Genomic DNA, 11,352 nt, shown 5'->3' on the forward strand with positions numbered 1-11,352 from the left:
CTGAGCCATTGATTGTACACTTTAGATGGACTGTATGTGGTGAAGATATCTCAATAAAAGTATAAAAACAAAAGAGTTATCCCATACTTAAATTCATAATGAATCAGCGGAACTAAAATATCATTTATTCACACTCTGAAAAAATATATATAACAATTGTGGTTGAATTCGATTGAACTACATTTAAAAACAGATTAGCAGGCATTCCTACAATGCTAATGGCTTTCTCACATTTCCTTTATGCTGTTGCAATTACCTATGGAAATACTGAAAGTCATTTCCTTTCTACCCAACAAAAACATGCTGCCTCCTGCCTGGCATTTGTGGATCTCTGCAAAATTTTTGGCCCTGAAGTGAAGTTGTTTTTACTTTCATCTTGGATTGGGTTAAGGGGTACCTTGTAAGCCCTAGACTGACATCTTTCTGGAGGTTGAAAATGAAACATTAACATGAAGTTCTAGAATTAAATTAATTTTCTTAGGGTTGCGGTATGTTAACTGTTCATTGTTTGTTTGTTTTTTAACTTTTTATTTTGAAATAATTTCAAACTTAAAGTTGCAAAAATAATATAATACAGAGAGAAAACTCTATATAATTGGAGAGAACTCTAATTGTACCCTCTAACCATATTTATCAACTTTTAACATTGTCCCACATTTGCTCTATCATTCTATCTATTTCTTAAACATTTGAGAGAAAATTGCATACATCAGTCTCCTTTAACACTTAATACTTCCAATATTGTTTTTATAACTCCCTGAAGTAGACTTGCCCTGGCTTCTCTATTGCCAGCCACTGACCAGCTGTCTGACTTATCATGTGTGCTGGTTTGAAACTACTATGTATCCCAGAAAATCCATGTTCTTCTAATCCATTTTTGTGGGTGGGACCCATTGTTATGGGTGGGACCTTTTGATTAGGTTGTTTCCATGGAGGTGTGATGCACCCAATTCAAGGTGGGTCTTAATCCTCTTTACTGGAGTCTTTTGTGAAAAGATAAAAGACAGTAAAAGATGAGGGAGCTCAGAAACATTTAGAAAGAGGAAATAAATGCCCAGAGACATTTTGGAAAGAACAAATACAGAGCCAGTGAGAGAGAGAGAAAGAGAGAAATGCCTCAGAGATGGTAAGAGAGGACTTGCAGGACACAGAGTCAAAGAGGTGTCCCTGGAGGAGCAAGCAAGGACCTACAAGTGCTCAGAGACAATGTCACTGGAATCAGAAGCTGAAAGCAAGGTAACCTGGGAGCAAAGAATCAGTACATGCCAAAGGAATCTTGGAGACCATCAGCCTTTCTTCAGAATCAAGGTATCTTTCTCTGGATGCCTTAATTTGGACATTTTCATGGTCTTAGAACTGTAAACTTGTAACTTGATAAATCCCCCTTGTAAGAATCAATCCATTTCTGGTATGTTGCATTCTGGGCAGCCTTAGGAAACTGGATCACAGTGCAAGAATTTTCCCAAACTCTATGTGCAAATCTCAGAGGAAAAAGCAAGGTTCCTTTTTAAGCAATCTTGAGTGGCCTTTGCAGGGCCACTTTGCAGGACCATTTTGCAGGGCCTTTGGTCATTTGTGCTCTTTTATACAGTGATGCTAGGGATCTATTTCTTGAAGGGAGATGGCAGAGAATTTTCTGGGCATTTACACAAAATTGGTAAGAATATAGCATTCATGAAGCCTGAACTTGCAAACATTACTGCAAAGAGCTGCGTTTCTGCCACAGATGGCCCAGTCAGCTGACAAGGTACTGTCCTGCAGGGCTAGTCCTATTTCTGGCCTTCCTGGGAGGAACTTATGGTCACATATACATGCATATATACACCAATTGAATAGGGAAAATAAATATTTTCTGATAATATCATGACTTGGCAAGTGTTTTCTCTTTATCCTAATCTCCTGAAACTTTGTCTTACACTAAAGGACTCTAACGTTCCATCCTGAGGTCACTCTAGAGTAGGATAGGGGGTATGTGGTGTATCTCCATATTCTATCACTACTGTTGCAGATCATTTGCAACATAATCCCTATCCCTATTGGAGTACGAACTCTTTGACTTCAGAAAATGTCTCCTTCCATTTTCCTGCTTGACAGGATTCCATCCTGAATGCATGGCTCTCCCTGTGCTTCAGACTGGGAACTCCAGCTACTTACTAATCACTACTGCAGTATCACAGTGGTACAGTACAATCAACATGCTCATTGTTTTCGTTTGCTAAAGCTGCCAGAATGCAATACACTAGAAATGGAATGGCTTTTAAAAGGGGAATTATTAAGTTACAAGCTTACAGTTCTAAGGCCATGAAATTGTCCAAACTAAGGCATCCCGGGAAAGATACCCTGATTCAAGAAAGGCTGATGGGTCCAGAACATTTCTGTCAGCTGGAAAGACATGTGGCAATGTCTGCTGTGTTGCTCACCTGGCTTCTCATTTCATAAAGATTCCCTGGAGGTGTTTTCCTTCTGCATCTCCAAAGATCTCTGGCTGTGTGGGCTCTGTCAGTTCTAAAGCTTTTTCCAAAATGGTTCCTTCTTAAAAGGCTCCAGTAAGCAACCCCACCTTGAATGGGTGGAGACACAGCCCCATGGAAACCATCTAATCAAAATTTACCACCCGGGTACACAGGTGGTTCAGTGGTAGAATGCTCGCCTTTCATACGGAGACCCAGGTTCAGTTCCCAGACTATGCATCAAAAAAAAAGAAAGTTACCACCCATAGTTGAGTGGGTGATATCTCCATGGGAACAATAAAAAAGATACCACCCAGCAATACTGAATGAGGATTAAAGAACTTGGCTTTTCTGGGGTACACAACAAAACAAACCAGGATACCCATCACTGCTCAAAATTGGAAGCAACTAAGATGCCCTTCCATAGGTGAATGGATAACAAATTGTGGCACGTCCTTACAATGGAATTGTATCCACTGATAAAGTGGAATGAGATTTCAGACTCCCCAAAAGCATGGATGAACCTGAAGTGTATATTGCTAAGTGAAAGAAGCCAGTCCAAAAAGGCTGCAACTATATAATCCCAACTATAAGACATTCTAAAAAAGGCAAGACTACACAAACAGTGGTTGCTATAGGACCTGAGGTGGGGATGAGTAAGTGGAGAACAGTACCTTTTGAGAGCAGTGAAACTACCCTGCATGATACATACATCATACAGGATAGAATACATGATATTATGCCTTTGCCAAAACCCAAAGACCTGTCAACATAAAGAGTGTACCCTCATGCAAGCTGTGTTCAGTTATTAAAAATCTATCAATATTGGTTCATCTCTTGTAACAAATATGCTAATCAAGATGTTACTAATAGGGGGAACTCGGGGGAAGGGTACTTTCTGTGTAATATTTCTTAAAGTCTAAAACTGCTCTAAAATAAATTTTATTATTAAAAAGTAGTATTAGAAATTAGCATGCACACTGTTTTGGTTTGCTAAATTTGCAGAAATGCCATGCACCAGAAGTGGGTTGGCTTTTACAATGGGGATTTATTAGCTTGCAACTCATAGTTCTTAGGTCATAAAAATGTCCCAAATCAAGGTATCAACAAGTGATGCTTTCTCCCCAAAGACTGAGGTTACCAATGATCCTCAGCTTCTCTGCCACATGGTGAGGCACATGGTGATGTCTGCTGGTCTCTCCCTTCTCTCCTAGGTTTTATTGCTTCCAGCTTCTGGTTACAGTGGCTTCCTCTCTGAGCTTCTCTGGCTTTTTTTTTTTTTTCTGCCTTAGCTTTTGTCTCTTTTAGTTTCTTTGTGTCTTTTATCCTCTTAGTAAGAGGATTAAGGACCCAACTGGGGCATGCCTCAACTAAAATAACCTCATCAAAATGTGTCACTCACAATAGGTTTACAACCACAGGAATGGATTAGCTTTAAGGACATGCTTTCCTGGGGAACATGCAGCTTCCAACCATCACACTGCACCTTCCGGACCCCAAAAAGATATGTTCTTTTCATATGCAAGATACATTCATTCCATCACAATATCTCAAAAGCCTTAAATCATTTCAGTAACAATATTAAGTACAAAATGTCATTAAATTCTGTTACAGATGATCTGTCTTGGGACAAAATTCCTTTTCACCTGTGAACCTACTTTATCTGTTTCCAATATACAAAGAAGGGATAGTCATAGGACAAAAATTCCCATTACCATAGGGAAAAATTGGAAACAAAACAGAGATCACAGGACCCAAATGGTTCTGAAAACCTACAGGGCATTCTTCATTGATTTCAAGGTCTAAGAAACATCACCTATAGAATGATGCTTCATCCTTGGGGCTTGATAAAGTGACAGCCCTTTCCAAGGGCTGGCACAGTGGCCCTGCTTGCTCCAAACACTGGGGTGAGGGCTCCAACATCTCCAAACATTGGAGTGATGGCCATGTTCTCAGCTCCGTCCTCAGCAAGCATTGGGGTGATGGCTGAACTCGAAATCCCACCCTCCTCAAGCATCGGGTGATGACTGGACCCTCTGCAATCTCCAGGGCACAAGCTCAGTCCCCTTAGAACAGTGGGGCAGTGGCCAGACTCTCCCCAATAACTGTGGAATGTGCTCCACCCCCTCTGAAGACTGTGATGTCAGCATTCTTCTTGAATAGCTAGGTGAAAGGCTTATCCTCTGCAAGTTCTGGGGCAAACTCACCATTTCCACATACATGGGTGGGTCCTCTCTCTTCTCCTGAGATATAATCTTCTGTTTGAGAAGATGCCTCAGCTTTCATGTTTCTGCTTTTGAAGTCATTTTCCCTTCAATCTGTCCTGTTTAGTCCAGGCTGGCAGTGGTTCCTTCATACAGATCTTGCAAAAAACTTTGTCTGTTTTGCATGCAGCACACAGGGGTCCCAGCTGTCAGACAGTAGGACCTTCCAAGATCCTTCCTGGATAACTGCATTTCCAATCCTGACTTGCACTGAAATGGCTGACCGATTCCATATTCAGTTAAATTCTCACATGGAGCACTATTTTCTGGTGACTCACTTTCCAGAAGTTCCAGATTTTCCAAACCATCAATTTCTGGTTTCTTTTTGCCCAGGAATTCAATTCTCAGCTTATCTTTTTCATCTGGCATTTCACTATAGGCTGCAAGGAGAAAACAGGCTGCACTTTACACGTTTAGTTTAGAAATCTCCTCAGCTAAATATCCAAGCTTGCCACTTTCAAATTCTGCCTTCTATCTCACATCAGCATTAGATTTTGTCAAATTCTGTGCCACTTTAAAACAGTGATTCTTTCGAGTTGTCAATGACATGATCATCATTTCTGTCTCAGGCTTCATCAGAATTACCTTTAGCATACTTATTTCTACCAACAGTCTCTTCAAAGCAATCTAGGCCTTTTCTATCAAGCATTTCATGAGTCTTTCAGATTTTTTCCCTTATCCATTTATAAAGCCATTCCAGTATTTTTGTATGTGCAGTTTCAGCACCTCACTGTTCTGGTATTGAAATCTGTTTTGGTTTGCTAAAGATGCCAGAATGTAATATGTGGGAAATGGGTTAGCTTGTGTGATGGGGATTTTTTAACTTACAAACTTACAGTTTTTAGGTGATGAAAATGTCCAAATCAAGGCATCAACAAGTGGTGCTTTCTCCTCAAAGACTGGCTACCAGCAATCCTCAGCTCCTTCGCCACATGGCCAGGCACATGACAATGTCTGCTAGTTTCTGCTTCTCACCTGGCTTTTGTTGCTTCCAGCTTCTGGCTTCAGTGGCTTCTCCCTGAGCTTTGGTGGGGCTTTTCTTCTTCTTCTTCTTTTTTTTGTCTTAGCTTCTTTGTCACTTATTCTCTTATAAGGAACTCCAGTAAGAGGATTAAGACCTTCCTGGGATGTGTCTCAACTGAAATAACCTCATCAAAAAGTCCCACTCACAATAGGTCTATAGCCAAAGGAATGGATTACTTTAAGAATATGCTTTCCTGGGGTACATACAGCTTCAAATCATCACACCCACACTGACTTCAACTCCCCCCTTGTCCCCATCCAGAGATGCGTCTGCTCTTGGGACCCCAGACAAAGGTAATACCACTGACTTTAGTAACCCAAGCCTAAGCCTTGGATTCACACTCAGCTCCCTCTTCACTAGAACCCTCCAGCCCCATTGCGTCTACATCGAATCAGTTACCTGAGTTGCATCATCTTCTGATCATTCCAAATGTATCCAGTATCTTCTCTGTGTCCTGACACTACCTTAAGTCAAGCAACAGTGACCTGCTACCTTAATTAATACATATTTTGGTTTGGGGAAACTTCTGGAATGCAATATACAAGAAATGGGCTGGCTTTTACAATGGAAGTTTATTAACTTACAAGCTTACAGTTCTTAGGCTATGAAAAATGTCCAAATCAAGACATCATCAGATGATATCTGAACTTTTTTGTCACATGGCAATGTACATGGCCGGTGTCTGCTAGCTCTTCTCTCCCTGGTTTTGTTGCTTCAGCTACTGGCTTCAGTGGCTTCCTCTCTCAGCTTCTCTGGGCCATTTCTTCTGTGTTTTATCCTCTTATAAAGGACTCCAGTAAGAGGATTAAGAAGTACTTAAATGAGGTGGATCATATCTGAATTGAAATAACCTAATAAAAATATCCCATCTACCATTGGTCTTCACTCACAGGAATGGATTAAAAGACCATCGTCTTTCTGGGGTACATACAGCTTCAAACCATTGCATTACACCAGCTTCCAAAACAGAGTCCTTGTCTTCAGGGCTGCTGCCTTCAGTTGTCACCTACAATGGGAATCTCTGTTGCACATAGTTTGGTGGATCCTCTGCCCTCTGGAAGGCTTCCTGGGCACCTGCTGATTCTTCTTGTCCACCATACATTCCTCCTATATCTGATAAATAGTATCTGGTTTTCCATGGGGAAACAAATCCCACCCCATTCCTTTGGCTTTGATGTCCACCTATTCCTCTTCACCTCTTTCCACTAAGCCAGCTCCAAGGCTTAGCATCTCCCAGGCATCTTCCCTCTGGCCCAGGGATGGATTCAGGGTTGGGCATTTGTCTTCATTCAACCCAGTGAAGCATCTACCATGGGTACCTTCTGGGAGCTATTGTTTATTGTTTTCCTAGGGCTGCTGTAATAAAATTAGCACAAACTGGATGACTTAAAACAACAGAAATTTATTGTCTCAAAGTCCAAAAATCACGATGTCAGCAGGGCCATGTTCCATTTGAAAATCTGTAGGGAAGAATACTTCCTTGCTTCTAGTTTCTGGTGTTTGCTGGCAATCCTTGATGTCTGCTGATTTGAGCATGCATCACTCTGCCTCCTCTGTCTTCACATGGCCTTCTTTTCTCTTCTATCTGGGTCCAATTCTCCCCTTTTTATAAAGACAGCAGCCATATTGGATTAAGACCCTCTTTAATCCAGTTTTTTCTCACATCATCTAATCATTTCTTCAAAGATCCTAATTCTAAATAGGGTCAAATTTAGAAAATGGGGGCAGGGTGGGTGAGTGGGCTAGAACTGGAACTCATGATTCAGCCCATAGCATATTGCAGGCAAGAACTCCTTCTTCTGGATTTGTAAACTAAGTGGAATTAGAGCTTGGAGCTGTGGCCATCTGGACATGGACCGGCAGGGCATAGACTGAGCCATACATATTTCTGACTTGTCAGAGCACTTAGATCCAGTCTTGCTGAAACAATTTTACCCTTAGTCTAAAAAGTTGTGTAGCCATTTTAAAAAAAGTCAATCTGAGTTGATGTTTTCTTTCTGCTTTACAAACAAAAGAGATTTGGGTAAGGAAGACCCTTTGTAACCAGAACTCTCCTTGTCTCTTAGGCCAAGGTTTTCCACCATGCCCTGTGCTCCAGGCATACTGAACTAATTTGCAGACCCCATAAAGGGCCTTGCTCTCTCTTACCTCCAGACTTTTGCAGATGGTATCTCTTTTTCCAGAATTTTCTTTCTTTGCTTCGCCTGAATAAATCCTACCCATTCTTCAAGAACCAGTTTAGACTTTACTACCTCTGAGGATCCTCCCGACTCCCTGAAGTTTCCTATTCATGACACTTTGGTAGAACTTATCACAGTTATACCTAAATTGCCTGCTTACCTTTTGGGAGCTCCTTTTAGACTATCAGCTCCTTAAGGATGAGATAATGTTTTTCACTGTTGTATGTCTAGGACTATAAAGATTTGCTCACATGAATGAAAGAAAAGAATACCTCAAAGGGAGAAAAAAGGGTAATCATTGTTTTAGCTTAATTTAAAATGCGATCATTTAGAAAGCTGATTCCTTTTGGCCACATCACAGAGAATGGGCTGGGGCAAGTGGCAAGTATGGAGACCCATTTGCAGAAATTTAGGCAAGAAACTGTCATAAACCAGGACAGTTGCAGTAAAGAAATAATGGATTCGAAATATTAAGGAGAATAGCGTGCCAAGAATTGATGGAATCAATTCATGGGAGTAGGTAAGATACGGCAGAAAGGTTGTATAAAGTGAGAAGAGAAGATTCTTGCCTGTGATAAACCCCTGTGCAATACTAACACCAGGCAGAGAAAGAGGACTTTGAAAATCAACATACTAATTTTGCTTTCACCTAACCATTCAGGTAAGAAATTTAAGATTTTTCTCCAGAAGTCTTCTTTTACAGTTCTCCTCATTTTAGTGAATCCAAAGGGTACTTAAAACTTGCATCTCGAAGACTTTCTTTTCCAAATAATATATAAAAAAATATTTAGGTAAATATTGCTAAATCTTTTGAAAATTGACTTTATATCCTCATCCTATCATTCATTATGGGTGGTTTCTAAGTACATTTTAGACCAAGTTTAAGGATTGAGATCAGTGATTTTTTTAAATATTTGAAACCAGATTTTTGTTTCATGGAATGGAAAACTGAATGTCATCCTAGAATTGTTTTTGAGGCCAAATTAACTGAATCATGGCATATATACAAAGAGATAAAGGAATTTGTTAACTCTCTTTCCCATTTCCTCCTGATCTTTTCATACCTGACATTCCTTTCGCCATGCGGGACAGACTCACCATCAGCCCATCACTGATACAGAAACTCCAAAGTCAACAGCTATTTTCTGACGTCAGATGGTTCATGTTTCCTTTCGATGCATTCCAGCGCTGGATAAAGATGTGTTGGTCTGAAATGGCTTATCTCGCCTAGTACTAACTAGCTGGAAGTGGCCTGAAGCCCTGTTGCCAGGGGATTCTCCATCCAAGTATGTCTGTACCATTCATAACACTTCCAGGTCTGAGTTGCAGGTGGTGTGTAATGTGTGATACACACCTGGGTAGTGTCTACACTGAAACTGACTAAACCATTTTGATTTAAAACTCTAGCACTATCAGGGATCTTGTTTGGAAGGAAAAAGTTGTAGCAAGTGCTGGCCCTTCTTTGATTTCTTACTAAATTTTTGGTCAGGGCATCTGCTCAGAATTTTGATTTTGATGATCTAGTGCTGAGTTTAAGCACAAAGTATAAGGCACAACTATTTAGATGGTTCATATTAGAAAGAACCATCTTGGTGTTCAGCTAATGCATTTATTTCTACCACTACTCAGTCATATTGAAAGAATAAAATCCTAGGTCCATTAAAAAAAGGTTATTAAAATAATTTAGCTGTGTTGATAAGGTCTTCAAGTTCATTGAAATTATTTCATCTTTGTAATTGCCAATTCATTTAAAAAAACTTGTTTCGATTTTAACTAGATGAAACATAATTGCTGTACCTTTTTAAGTTGTGGATTATGCTATTCTTCTTCTCGGAGGCATCAAGGGAAACCTTTCCAGAGCAAGGGGGCATTTTTTTGTGTACTGTTTCAAGTAATTATGCCTTGCCTGAATTTGAGCAAGTTTCTCGTGTTCTAAGTAGCTATCTTCCTTGCTAGCGCAGAATCCTAAACTCCCTTTTGTCTCAATGGGAATTTAAAAAATTGGATTGCTCAATGAAAATTAACTTTGTTTTCCTTTCATAAATATAATAAAAATTTTATATTACTGTAATAACTACCTAAATAAAAATGTACTTCAGTGCCTAATTTTATAGGGGTCCGGCTTGGAATTCTAAGGAGAGAAGAAAGACAACTGGCTCATTCTTCCTGGATGTTTGAGCCAAAAAACTGAGACCAGTTCAACTAGGTATCTTAATTACAGGAGCAATAAAACCAGGCAAGGCAGGGCATTAAGGGCTCTTAGTGTGTACAGAACAAATCAGAGGACATTTAACTGGCGCAGAGAGTGACATAATCAACAGAATCATTTGATGAAAAGAACACGTTCTTGGGTTATTTAGCTTGATTACCCTTTATGAGAGAGTTCTAGCAGTTTGGGACCTGTTTTATCAAGAGATAGGCTACAGTTTTAGACTTCAGATTTATTTTTGGCTGTGATCAATATCCTTATATAGGACTGCCCCTATCTGGGAGCCTTTAAAACAAATTGCAACAGAGAAAGCAGTTTGGCCCCGCTCTTCCTAAAGTCACAGCACAGTGGGTCCACCACTCTGCCCATCTTCTGTTCCCAGCTCTGTGGATTCCTCCCCCAAGGAGGGGTTGGGCGGGAGTTTAGCTCTTGCTAGAGCTCTTCAGAGAGGGACAAAGGAAATGCTTTGCTGAGGTGGGGGGTCTCCTCTCCTAGGAGCATGCACATTACCAGCCTAGATCCACTGTGCTTTCCCTTCTTCCTCCTTTCTCCCGGCACCTGAGGCTCTCCTGCAGCTTTACATGGAGCCCCTCGCCCTGCGTCTGTCTGACTTTCCTGCCATACTTTCCAAAGTCGGATGGTTTATACCTGTTGGACAGACACATAAACATTCTTCAGTTTTACTTTGTTCAGAGAAGGTCTCTCTTAGCTGATCTCTTGTCACCCAGTGACAAGAGAAAGGGACTGGGTTAGATTGGACATTCTCTCTGATTGCTTATTTTAGAGCAAGTAATGGCAGAGTAGTAGAGAAACCCATCCTCGAGCATGGAAATGAGGGTGGTCAGTTTCCTCAGCTAACCTAGTTGAAAACTTCTCAGCTGAAAACCAAAATCCTGAGTCCTGAGAGTAGTCAGTGCCACGATGAGGTTGCCAGAATGCCTCCAAGGTTAGTAGAACTTGCCACTGAGGATATTTTCTCACACATTTCCACCTGGAATCTCCATTCCCTGTTTTCACGGAATGGCCTGGGAGCACTGCGGTCTTTTCCCTCCCTCCAGGGACGGGAAGCCGGTCCCGAACCGGTCTTCCTACCCTCCTGACTGCACCCCGTGTTGGGCGATGGTCTTATCTCGGCAAGTTCAGAAGGAGTGAGGCAAGGAGAAGAAAACAAACCCGGGTGGCTTGCCCTCCTTTGAGCCTGGCAGGAAAAGGGCACTGGGAAGGG

This window comes from Tamandua tetradactyla, chromosome 6, assembly GCF_023851605.1.
Source record: "Tamandua tetradactyla isolate mTamTet1 chromosome 6, mTamTet1.pri, whole genome shotgun sequence".
Classification (NCBI taxonomy): Eukaryota; Metazoa; Chordata; class Mammalia; order Pilosa; family Myrmecophagidae; genus Tamandua; species Tamandua tetradactyla.